Source organism: Anoplophora glabripennis, unplaced genomic scaffold, assembly GCF_000390285.2.
Source record: "Anoplophora glabripennis isolate ALB-LARVAE unplaced genomic scaffold, Agla_2.0 scaffold425, whole genome shotgun sequence".
Lineage (NCBI taxonomy): Eukaryota > Metazoa > Arthropoda > Insecta > Coleoptera > Cerambycidae > Anoplophora > Anoplophora glabripennis.
The window spans coordinates 452,541-464,050 of NW_019416604.1; positions in this window are offsets into that span (position 1 = coordinate 452,541).

Here is an 11,510-nt window from a genome sequence, read left to right on the forward strand (position 1 = left end):
ACTGGTATTCTAGAACCCCCCATACTCTCCTTACCTCTTCCGTCCCGCGCTAGCCAAAGGGCCGCCTTAGCAAAGCGCATCCCAGGCTGCATAGTCGCACTACCCTACCCAACCATAAACATGACATCACCCCCGGGGTTTACTCAGACGAGCCGGCGAAGCAAGAGCGCCAGAAGAAAGGGCCCTAGCCGGCGGGGCCCAGCCAGGACAAAAGGAGGTCCCACAAAGCGCCTACACCGGCCGCATTTGTGGTCGGGGTAGACGACAGATAGGGCCCACCTACCGAAGGCTGTCCAGGCCTACACGAGATGAGGCAGGATAAAGAGGGATAATCCCCCTCGATCCCAAATCATTGAGGCCAATTTCTAGCCATGGAATAATGGCGGTATTCTAGAAAATATCTATATTCTCTATTTGAAGCCCTGGGCAGCATTATATTTCACCCTCAATAAGTACCTATACAGGGTGTCCCACATAAGAATCCACACACGGCAGGTGCATGTAGGGGTGTCCAAAATATTGTAATTTAACCAAACTTACCTACATACAAAGTTGCATGCCTCAGGAGTTATTAGCCCCCAAAGTGGGGCCCTAAATTTCGAAAAAAAATTAATATCTGCAACACTTTACCGCAGAAGAACCAAATGTGGGGCATGATTTAGGTTTATTACTGGTCTTTGACTATGATTTAAAGTTAATTGAAGCACTTTTTTCACTCTTGTTAAATTTCAAAAACTTTATGGTTTTCAAGAAAAATCGTATTAACTGAAACAAGATTTTAACAGTGTTTATTAGAAAAGAATCGAAAAGTCAGTAGTAGGCAATGAATTTATCTTTCAAACTTGTCAGTTAGTAATAAAATTATTTTATTTCAACAATTGTCTCTGATTGTTGAAAAAAATATCAATTATTATTTTTATTATTTATTTGTGTTTTTTACTTAATACAATATTCACTTATTTAAAAACTAACTGGGTACTTGTTTTCTTTTTGTAGAATTAGGAGAAAAGTGAAGTAAAATTTATTTGACCAATTGTCAAATTTGAAAGATAAAGCCTACTACTGACTTTTTGATTATTTTCCAATGAACACTTAAAATCTCGTGTCAGTTAATACAGTTTTTCTTGAAAACCATTAAGTTTTTTAAAATTTAACGAGTAAAAAAATAAAAATTAATTCTGCTATGAATTAATATTACTATTTCCAATTTGGACAATGAAAAAAAAGTTCGGTACAATTTTAGGTACAATTAACTTTAAATCATAGCCAAAGAAGACCAGTAATAAGCCTAAATTACGTACCAAATTTGGTTCTTCTACGGTAAAGTGTTGCAGAGATATTAGTTTTTTTCGAAATTTAGGGACCCACTTTGGAGGCTAATAACTCCTCAGGGGTTGCAACTTTGTATATAGGTAAGTTTGGTTAAATTACAATATTTTGGACACCCCTACATGCACCTACCCACCTACCCTGTGTCGGTTCTTATGCGGGACATCCTGTATATGCAAGCTACTGATTAATAATTATCTAAAATAGAAATAAGCAATATTCTATCAGCATTTTATCTTATATTATCTTTTATTTTTATTTTAGATAATTATTATTAATCAATAGCTTGAGCTGCTTGAGTATACAGGGTGTTCGCAAAGTGCATTAGAAAATTTTAAGGGGATATTCCACGCGGCAAAATGTTAGTACATATGTCATTTGACAAAATGGTTACCATGATACAGGGTTTCAAAGTTAAATTTTCATTTCTATTTACCTATATCTACGAGTTGGTGAAAGCCACATAAGGTTATGAAAACTTTATCTCGGTGTATCTATATATTGTCTCCATCCCGAATGAAATAGCTCTCCGCACTTTGCCGCAACATGTCAACGTGGATTGATTCCCCCCAGAATATTCTCCCCGGGGTAATTGTCTCGTTTTACTCCGACCTGGTAACGTGTTTCACCCTGAGCCTTAAGCAAAAAATAAACTTAACAAAAGGTAACTGTACCAGCAGGCAGCAATTGCCATCGTATGAAAAACGTTCTAAAAAGACTCGGGAAATATTTAAAAAATTAAAATTTTAGTAGAACAAAATAACCATGGTGTGTATTGTATATAAAAGTTTTTTCTCATGAATTTGGCACTGTTATTCGTTACATACAGACGAGATGGTCCATACGAAATTTGTTGAGTTAGAATTCCAAGAAGACCCCTGCGTCCCTTTCTTTGAATTAACCGGATTCAACACCAGAGGTATAACGATATTGGCGGCGTGGCGTTCACTGTTCATCCAATTGAAGTGATAGGGGCTCAAGTTAAAAACAACGTAACAAATAATTTTTTTATTTAAATTCTGTCTCAACAAGTATCGTAGACTGTATCTACATATAATAAATACATATATCTTAATTTTCTTTACTATGGTCCTGTGCACTAGTAATTAGCATTGTACAAACAGAAAAAAACAAACAGTAGTTGCCACTTCATGTTGAAATAGCTATTTATACTTACATTTTTTAAAGTGTACTAAGAAATTCCATACAGTTTTTGCAGCTGTGGAAAGTAGCATACTATTGTGGCATGCAATTATGGTAGTTTCCATATTATTTTGAGTGTATTGAAAAAACGTTTATTTTTGTCTGCATGTATTTTCACCTGCACCAATAATTGACACTATTTTAACCAGTAATTACCATTTTAAAGAGAAGGTATTAAGTTTATGCCATGTAAAGTTTCTAGAGATTGTCATCACCCCTTTAAATAAAGATCAGCGTTGGAATTAATACAATATTTATAAGTTAGACTTAACTAATTCACCTGTTGTGTATTATACCATAAAAACCTTACTATCTATAGAGTTTCACAAAATAATACAAAAAAAAACATAGCAACAAAATATGTAGTCTTAACCAAAACTATAGAAGCTTCTACCGGAAAAGTGTCTTTTGCCACTACAGCTTCAAATGTATATTATAGTAGAGACGTATGCAGTTTTAAATAAATAATTTTATTTCCCAAATTATCAGTATACATTGGTTATTACTGGTAGATACTCTTACTGTATTCATATTTATTGTCTTTTCGCTTATATCACTAGTGCTCAAATTATATCCGGAAATTTTTTGGAGGCCACGAATACTTGAAAATTAAAAATCGAAGGCAAGGAATAATTTTGTAAATATATTTTTGAACAGGAAATAGTTTCTCGGGATAATTTAAGCACGTGTGATATTTGGTAAGAAAATGTTATACCATAATTGTGAATAAAAATCAACCTAGACATTTTGAAGTCGAATCATTGAAACTAAAATGTAAAGAATCCATGCCTTCGACGTGAACTTTTGTTGAAATTATTGTGTAGTGATTTTAAATGTTTCATTTCATTAAAGATCAGTCGATATATCAAAAAAAATTCAAATGTAATACCTAAGAATACCAAAAAATCTGAAGCAAGCGTATTGAAACAGTTTATCGTTTTCTGCGGTGAAAAGACTTAGAGTAGACGAGCTTTGACTGTGGCACATTTTAGCGAACATTTTGGAAGATTATGATTTCAATATGAATAGGAGGTATTGTAAAAATTATAAAGAAAGTGTAATTAAAACAATGTGGTACTCCACAACAGAACAGTTACGAGAAAAGTTTTATGAAAAATATAAAATTAAATTCAATTTATTTTCTGATGTAGAATTTGTGACAGCCAGAGCTGCTCGAGAAAATTGAAAAACAAAAGTCAACGCCTCATTGATCAATGATGATTATAAAAAAATTATCGAGATCAATCATTCAATTTTTCAAAGAAGAAACATAATCTCTGAAACCTAACAGGTGCCATGGAATATAATCCAATCTTCTCTAAAATTGCACAAGATAGTTCCAAAAGATTGGCAGATGAGTAAATGGTTAATTGCAAAAAAAGAGGAAATCATCATTAAGGCCGACTGATTGTTCTCCAAATTTAAACAGGAAGGAAACGAATTCAAGAAAAGACAAAACAAGAACTGGCCAGTTAGGAATACTATATCTTTGTGGTTTAAATCTGCAATTTCGGAAGTAGAAATTGGCATTAAAAAAGTTAAAATAACCAGTCGTTCTGCAGCTGCGACTGCTGTCTCGAATTTAGATGGACGGTTGTAGAACAACGACTTATTAAAAGGGCACCGAAGCCATCGATCAAGTCTTACGTATATTTGGATTTAAGGCCAATAAATTTAATCATGATCAACTGTGTTTTTAATATTACTATCAATTATAATCAGTAATTATGTATTAATATTAATTTGTTTATAGCTCAAATAAAATTGGAATGAGATATTAGCGAGTGAAAAAAACAAATTACCAATTATTTTAGTTTACGTTGAATTATAAAATTACGAGAAGGAGCTAAATAAATTATTTATATTTATAACTTTCATTTTATTATAGTACTAAATAGAACTTTGGAAGAAAACAAATGAAAGAAAAGATATGGCTTAGTCATCGCAAAAAAATATTCAGTTTATTGGAAGGCCCGTAACTTTTTAAGGAAGTAAAATTGTATTAAGACACTTTTCACACAAGAAAGCTATTCGCGAAGTATGATCCATTCTTTTCCGTACACCATAGATGTTGGTAGTTGTGTATAATTTAGTACCGAATTGTTGATTAGTGTAAATAGCGCTTGATTCATTTCAATTTTATCGTTCTAGTGTGCAAAACTGTTAGGTATATTTTGTCCGCGACATGTCTCCTTTCGGGAGATAGACGACAGAAAGACGACATTGACCGATAACGCACATTGTTAACTTTAGTCTTAAAAACCTTTTTCTTTTACCTAAGTTCGAGCTTAAGTATCAACAACTACCATTTAAATATGTCCTAATGCTTCGTGCAAATAAAAAAGTTATCTTGAAAATATAAATTTTATCTAAATCAAGTAATGGCAAATATTCGTAATGCTGTTTTAGTGTCATTCGCCTTGTCCAAATAGTGGTATATTTGTTAAAATGATTTGCAAAGATTTTTTTGTCATCTAAATTTTGTCTCAGTAAACACATAAGAAAAAGGTAAAATGCAATATTCGTATTGAATTAGAAGTTTTGTCCGTCGAGTAAAATGTTTTCGAACAAAACTATTCAAAACTGGTATGGGCGAAACACCAACGTATCTGGGGCTTTTTAAGTATTACTTGTGCATTTAGTGCCCAATAAGTATTATATTTTGATGGATGATCAAATTTTTATTGTTTACTTCCAGATATACTTATTATGGAGTGTTTTTCATTTCAACTGAATACTAACAAAATACAAAATATGTAACGTAAGCAGAATAGTTGGTCCATTTTCAAAACGACGGAATATTTTTTTATTAAAGGTATAAGGATGGTGCGTGAAATTTTTCCTGTTCCAAATCAAAAGTTATTGTTATATTCAAAATTTCAATCTGCACATTTATTTTTGATTATTGAGCACCGATCCGCATGAAACCGCTTTTATGTAAACATTGTCCAAGATTTGAGGGCTTTTCCAAAAATTTACATGCTCCAGTGGCGGAAATACAGGGTTCGGCGGCATATTTTTCTAAATAAAATAGTACGCGCCATTGCTTTACGATATAATATTTTCGGATTTGTCTTTCAATTCTCTACAAATGGCGCAACATTTTTAGTAACGAAAATATAATTTGTTTGAAATTTATTGTTGCCTGAATCTGATGAAAAGCATTATTTATTCTTTCGTCTAACTGCTCAGGTGTATCAATTTGTTCACAGTATACCAGCCGTTTAACAGCACCCCACATAAAAAAATCCAGTGGGTTTTCGAAATACATAAGATAGTAGCAATCCGAAAATATTATTGTTACCGTAAAGCAGTGGCGGACTATTTTATTTAGAAAAATATGCCACCGATACCCTGTATCTCCGCCACTGAAGCATTTAAATTTTAAACAAGGCCTCACATTTTGGACAATGTTTACATAAATATATGTGCCCAATTTCAAGTTATTTCACGTACTAGTTTTTATATTATTAAAAAAATTAAAATATTGTTTAAGTTTAACACCAAGTTTTATAGGAAAGACTCCCCTTAAAATTCGCCAAAGAATACGAGATTTCAGTTTTGGTCACCGTTTAATCACCCTGTATAACTTTAATGAGAAAATATTACACTATCGGCTTAGCAAACATTGCTTTATTCTTGAGGCTATTTTGTTTTTTCGTTCTGGTAATCTCATAGTTTGATCGAGACTACACACTATAGTGCTAACCAGAACACAAAAATGGACTTTAAACAATAGACAAAAATTGTTCTTCTCTTGAAAAGGAAGTTATGACTTTGGTCTTGTTTGGATTGAAAGGCACTACTTGGCTGTGGTCCGCCAAAAAGTACCATCTGCTAATTTAAAGGGTTGATATTTATACTTGCCGATGTAATATAAATTTATTTTTTTAACTAGTTAAAACTATTTCTTTTCCCTATAAATTTACTGGGACAGAGAATCATAATGATATTGAAAATTTTAGTCAACAAGGATTATATACAGGGTGATTCAGTCATAATGTCATTAATTTTAAGAGCAGATAGAGAAAAATGAGTATAATACGATGGCGTGATTAAAAAAAAATTTAAATGCATATTTAAGCTGAAAAAAAATATTTTCAAATCATTATTTAACCCCCTTTTCAGGCTGTTACTGACCGGCTGACGTCACAATATTATGCACGGCTACGATATGAACCTATGAACAACGCGCCCTAGATGCAACGTTGCCATATTTATATATTTTCGCTCATATAAAGACAATAAATAAACGGTTTTGCTCACGTCAGCCAATAATAATTTAAAATGCTATAAATTATTTTTTATTTATGCAATCAACATATTAAATTGTTATTGTTGCCCAGCAAGAACCTCGAGGTCTGAGCATGCCTTGCCAAAAATCAGTTTTTATTAGCATCATAATTTTAATATTTTAACAACATTTGCTGTAAGCCCGAAGGGGAAGGTTTTCAAACAATTCTACTAAAAATTAGTAACGCGGCCCATTCAGATGTTCAGGTAGAAAATGCGGCCCAATTAAACGATCGCCATTGACATTGACACCGAATCTCCTCTGAAAGCTATACCACCGACGAGTAGTGTGCGGGTAGTAGTGTGTTTCATCTGACCAAATGTGACTATTATGGCTGCAAAGAAATTAGCTGTTTCACTTTAAATAAGATTTAATATTGAAGTTACAAAACCCCAAAAGTTCAAATAATTTAAATTTCATTTCATAACCATTTCAATTTCGTTACAGAAATAATGTCATAAAAAACCAACACTCACTAGATAAATTATAAAGAGAGGATAAATTGTATGCAGTATTTAAATATTGACTGCAATTAGAAGAGAGACTTGTATATTCCATAAAAAAACAATGGGACGGAGACAAATAAACAACTCGGTACGTCGTGTTTCCGACCTAGGGTAACCTGTGGTTCAGTAACCTTTTAACCCAGTTTTAATTTGCACACGTGCACCATATAGTCCAGGAGCCCGATGTGCAAACAACTTATTCTTAAATATTTGACCTCTTGAATCCAAAGAAACTTGGTCGCAAAGCCTGAAAGTGGTCAGTTTAATTGTTATCAACAAATTAAATGTTTAAATGGCTGTAAAAAGTTTATTTTTATAGCTAGTACAATTTATTCGCTAATAGTTACGTTTTCTCATAACAAATATGTATTTTTTTGGAAATTAAAAAAAATTAACTTTAACCAAAGTTATTGCAAATTTAGTGCAAATTTCTTACATTTTCCGTCTCCGTGCGCACTAATTTTACCATATCTGGTTCTAAGTTCCATTTATTTATTAATTTATTTAATAATTAATGGCATCTTAGAAAGTTGTGAAATTTCAACGAAAATGCCGGTTTTAATTGTTTATAAGGTTTTTTTTATTATTCAACTTCGACGAAAAGCCAAAAAAGTTACCGGATATTGTTCTTTGCATTCTAACAATCAAGCAAGGCATGAAATCATTGTTAGGATGCGAGGAACAATAACCGGTAACTTTTTTGGCTTTTCATAAAAATTGAATAACAAAAAAAGTTTTATAAACCAATAAAGCCAACATTTTCGTTGAAATTCCACAACTTTCTAAGCTGCCATTAATTTTTAAATAAATTAATTAATCAATGGAACTTACCTATCTTGTAAAATAAAGTTTAAGTTTTAAAATGAGATGTGCGTCTCAATCCGTCCAATTGAACCAGAGATATGGTAAAATTGGTGCGCGCAGAGACGGAAAATGTAATATATTTGCACTAAATTTGCAATAACTTTGGTTAAAGTTAATCTTTTTTTAATTTTCAAAAAAATATATGTTTGTTGTGAGAAAACGTAATAATTAACAGATAAAAAATTGTACTAGCTATAAAAATAAACTTTTTACAGCCATTTAAACATTCAATTTGTTAACAACAATTAAACTGACCACTTTCAGGCTTTGCCACCAAGTTTTTTGGTTTCGAGAAGTCAAAATACTTAAAAATAAGTTATTTGCAGCCGTGGAATTCTGTTTGGCTACGGAAACCTATCTGGCCCCTAGCCCCTAGACTAATACGAGTGTAGTAGCAAAAAGTTGTCGGTCTTTTATCAAAGGAAAATCGTATCAACAAATTTAATTTAAAATCTAAAATACCGGCTGTTTTCGTAGTAGCTGTAGTCGCCCAGGTGCATCGAGTGTACGAAGTGGTCGGTTATATGTCAAATACTAACCTGGCGAGCTTGAACCTGAACTTGGCAACGCTGTTCCTTTAGCCGACAACTGTTCGTGACATTACGTTACAAAATTTTCCGAGCATCCGGGCATCGGCAGGGCAGCCCTCGTAGCGGGAGTTATGGGTTGATTTCCTTCATTTTTAAAAGTCGAGTAAAAAATTTTTTTTTCCGATTTTCTGTCTTTATTAAGCTTTCCGAATACGTGGTTAAAATTAATGACATTATGACTGAATCACCCTGTATTTAAGAGCGTTTGAAGCAACTAACTCAGAAAGTTAATATTACAGGCTCTACTTAATTTGAGGTCTTTCAACATGTAAATTCATGCAAAACTCCTTAATTTTGATTCTCTTCTATAAAAGACAGTTCTTTGTTAACTCTGTGTCCACCAACTTTTATTGACCTGTTGCATCTGACTTTCGTAATACAGATGCCGTATGCAGTATTTTTCACGTAAACCTTTTCTGATGGTTTTCCAAAGAAAGTCCACCTACATCTCAGAAAAGTATGAGTAGAAACTTTCCAACCCGAAATAAAGCTATAAATAATATCAGATGGGATTCGAGGTGTAATTATGAAGATTTCACAATATTTCTAATGATGGGTTTACGATAAACGTTTTTTTTTATTTCGGCAAACATTGTCAGTTGTAATCGTCAAGATGTCAGACTTGAGAGCTTTGTCTATACTTGCACAAACAATGCTTAGGAAAAATTTGTTCCTAATCATTTTTTGACCTTTTGTTTTTTGTCAATAAAAGATACATTTAAGATTACCCATGTGTACTCGTGCAATCTTAGATTTTTATTTTTTGTTCAAATTCAATGTCAGGTTCATTAACTTTAGATAAAAAATAATACCGGTATCAGGCACGTCTAATATTAAGGAGTTTTGATAAAAGTTTTAGTATATTCACCTTGGAACTTATCTTCAAAATTTTATAATTGTCTGAATAAGTAGAAGACAATAGGTAATTAGCCAGTTGTATTTTTTTATTCAACTCTTAAATTCTTTAAATATTAGAGCATCATTTAGCTATGGGTGACATATAAAATATTTATAGGTATGGAAAAGTGGATGTATATAGCAGTTTAAAAAAATATTATTATCTAATATACTGACAATTTTTTATGATTAATTAAAGATAATAATATGATTAAGGATTTGTTCGATTAATACCCACGATATGGAAACAGTTCATCAAAATTTTATCCATTTTCTTTATCTAATTGTGGTATTAGGTAACCTTCATAACAATTCTGGTGTACCCTTTCCGTAATGTCTATGTATTTTAGAAAAAGTCAAATTTATTACGGGATAGTTAATTTTATTATATTATGTAAATAAATATCAAAAAATTCAGGGGTGATTCCTCGTCGAAAAATAAGATGGGTCTTTCTTATGAAAAATCTCATTTAAACATCTGTGAGAATACAACAGCTTGCAGTGCCAAAAAAGTAGTTTTTATTTTTTTTCTGAAATACCAAAAAATTACAGAAATGAAATTAAGTAGACGATTTCTGCTATTGAAGAATCGAAGTAAATAATTTCATGGTTTTAGACCAAGCACATGCCTGCTTCAAAAATCGGGCCTACGTCGAATTTTATGGGCTTAAAAGTAAGTAAAAAATACGCAGATTAAAAGCCTAAATTTGTGTATTTGTAGAGGCTGAGAGTGTTTTATTGTTTATAACAAAAGAAAAAATTGCTCTTTTTTCAGTTTTTCGCTTATATATCCGAAAATAAGCCTCTTATCGATTTTGTTCCCGGGGAAATTTGCTACAAGGATAGGCTTTTGCGAAAGGTCGCAAAATTTTGTTTACATTGCAAAATTAGCGGTGAAAAAAAAATGTGCAAAATTGCATTGCATTACAATACAGTTGCAAAAAGTTTTGCAGCAATGTTTTCTGAAATACAGTGATATTTTCTCAAGAATAATTTACTCATTCTTAAATACAATTCAAGTTTCCAGAAAATAGATTTAAGAATTCTAAAATTTAAATAACATTATCTGAACTGATTAACCTGAAATACAAATAACAACTTTCGAAAATAAATTGAATGATTTTTCGAGTTGTTATGCCGTGTTATGCCAGCATTAGCTAGGAATTTTTAACCGGCCCTTGTTGTTCTCGGACTAGACTCTGTGGAGACGAACCTGCTATCAGAACCGCTAAACTCGCCGTGATAATGTGATTTTGTGTCATTTGTACTTCGACAATATCCGCAGTATTTATCTTCGTTTAAATATTTTGTCTTTCCCAACTATCAGTTGCTTAATTTTGTGTTACCAAAATCATAATCAGGAAACGTTAGGTAGGTACTTGAAAAGTTTCTAAAAGAAGGAAAGAAAATAAAGTTCAACTGCGTGTTAATAAAATATCAAAAAGACTATGTTTCTGATCGAAAGTTTATCCATGCATAAATTAGTGCAGAAATACAAAGAACAGTCCTTCGACACATTTTTGATAAAAACTCGTTTCGTCCGATGAAGATGATATGAAAGTTGAAGAAGAGACGAAACCAACATAAAAGCTGTTTTTGGCATGAGTGATGGCCTCACGAACGTTTGAATTTAGTCGGTGCAAAACCAATGATGCAACTCTGATCACGTTAATAATGGGAGGAAAAATCTCAGACGCATCGGCCATGAAACGCGATAGAATCTTGGAGGATGAAGTGAGGAAAACTGTAAGTACCAGTTTGGGGAAAATATTTAAAAAATGTGGCATAATGCTTTGCAAAAACTATCCCACAATAGCAGAATCGCTT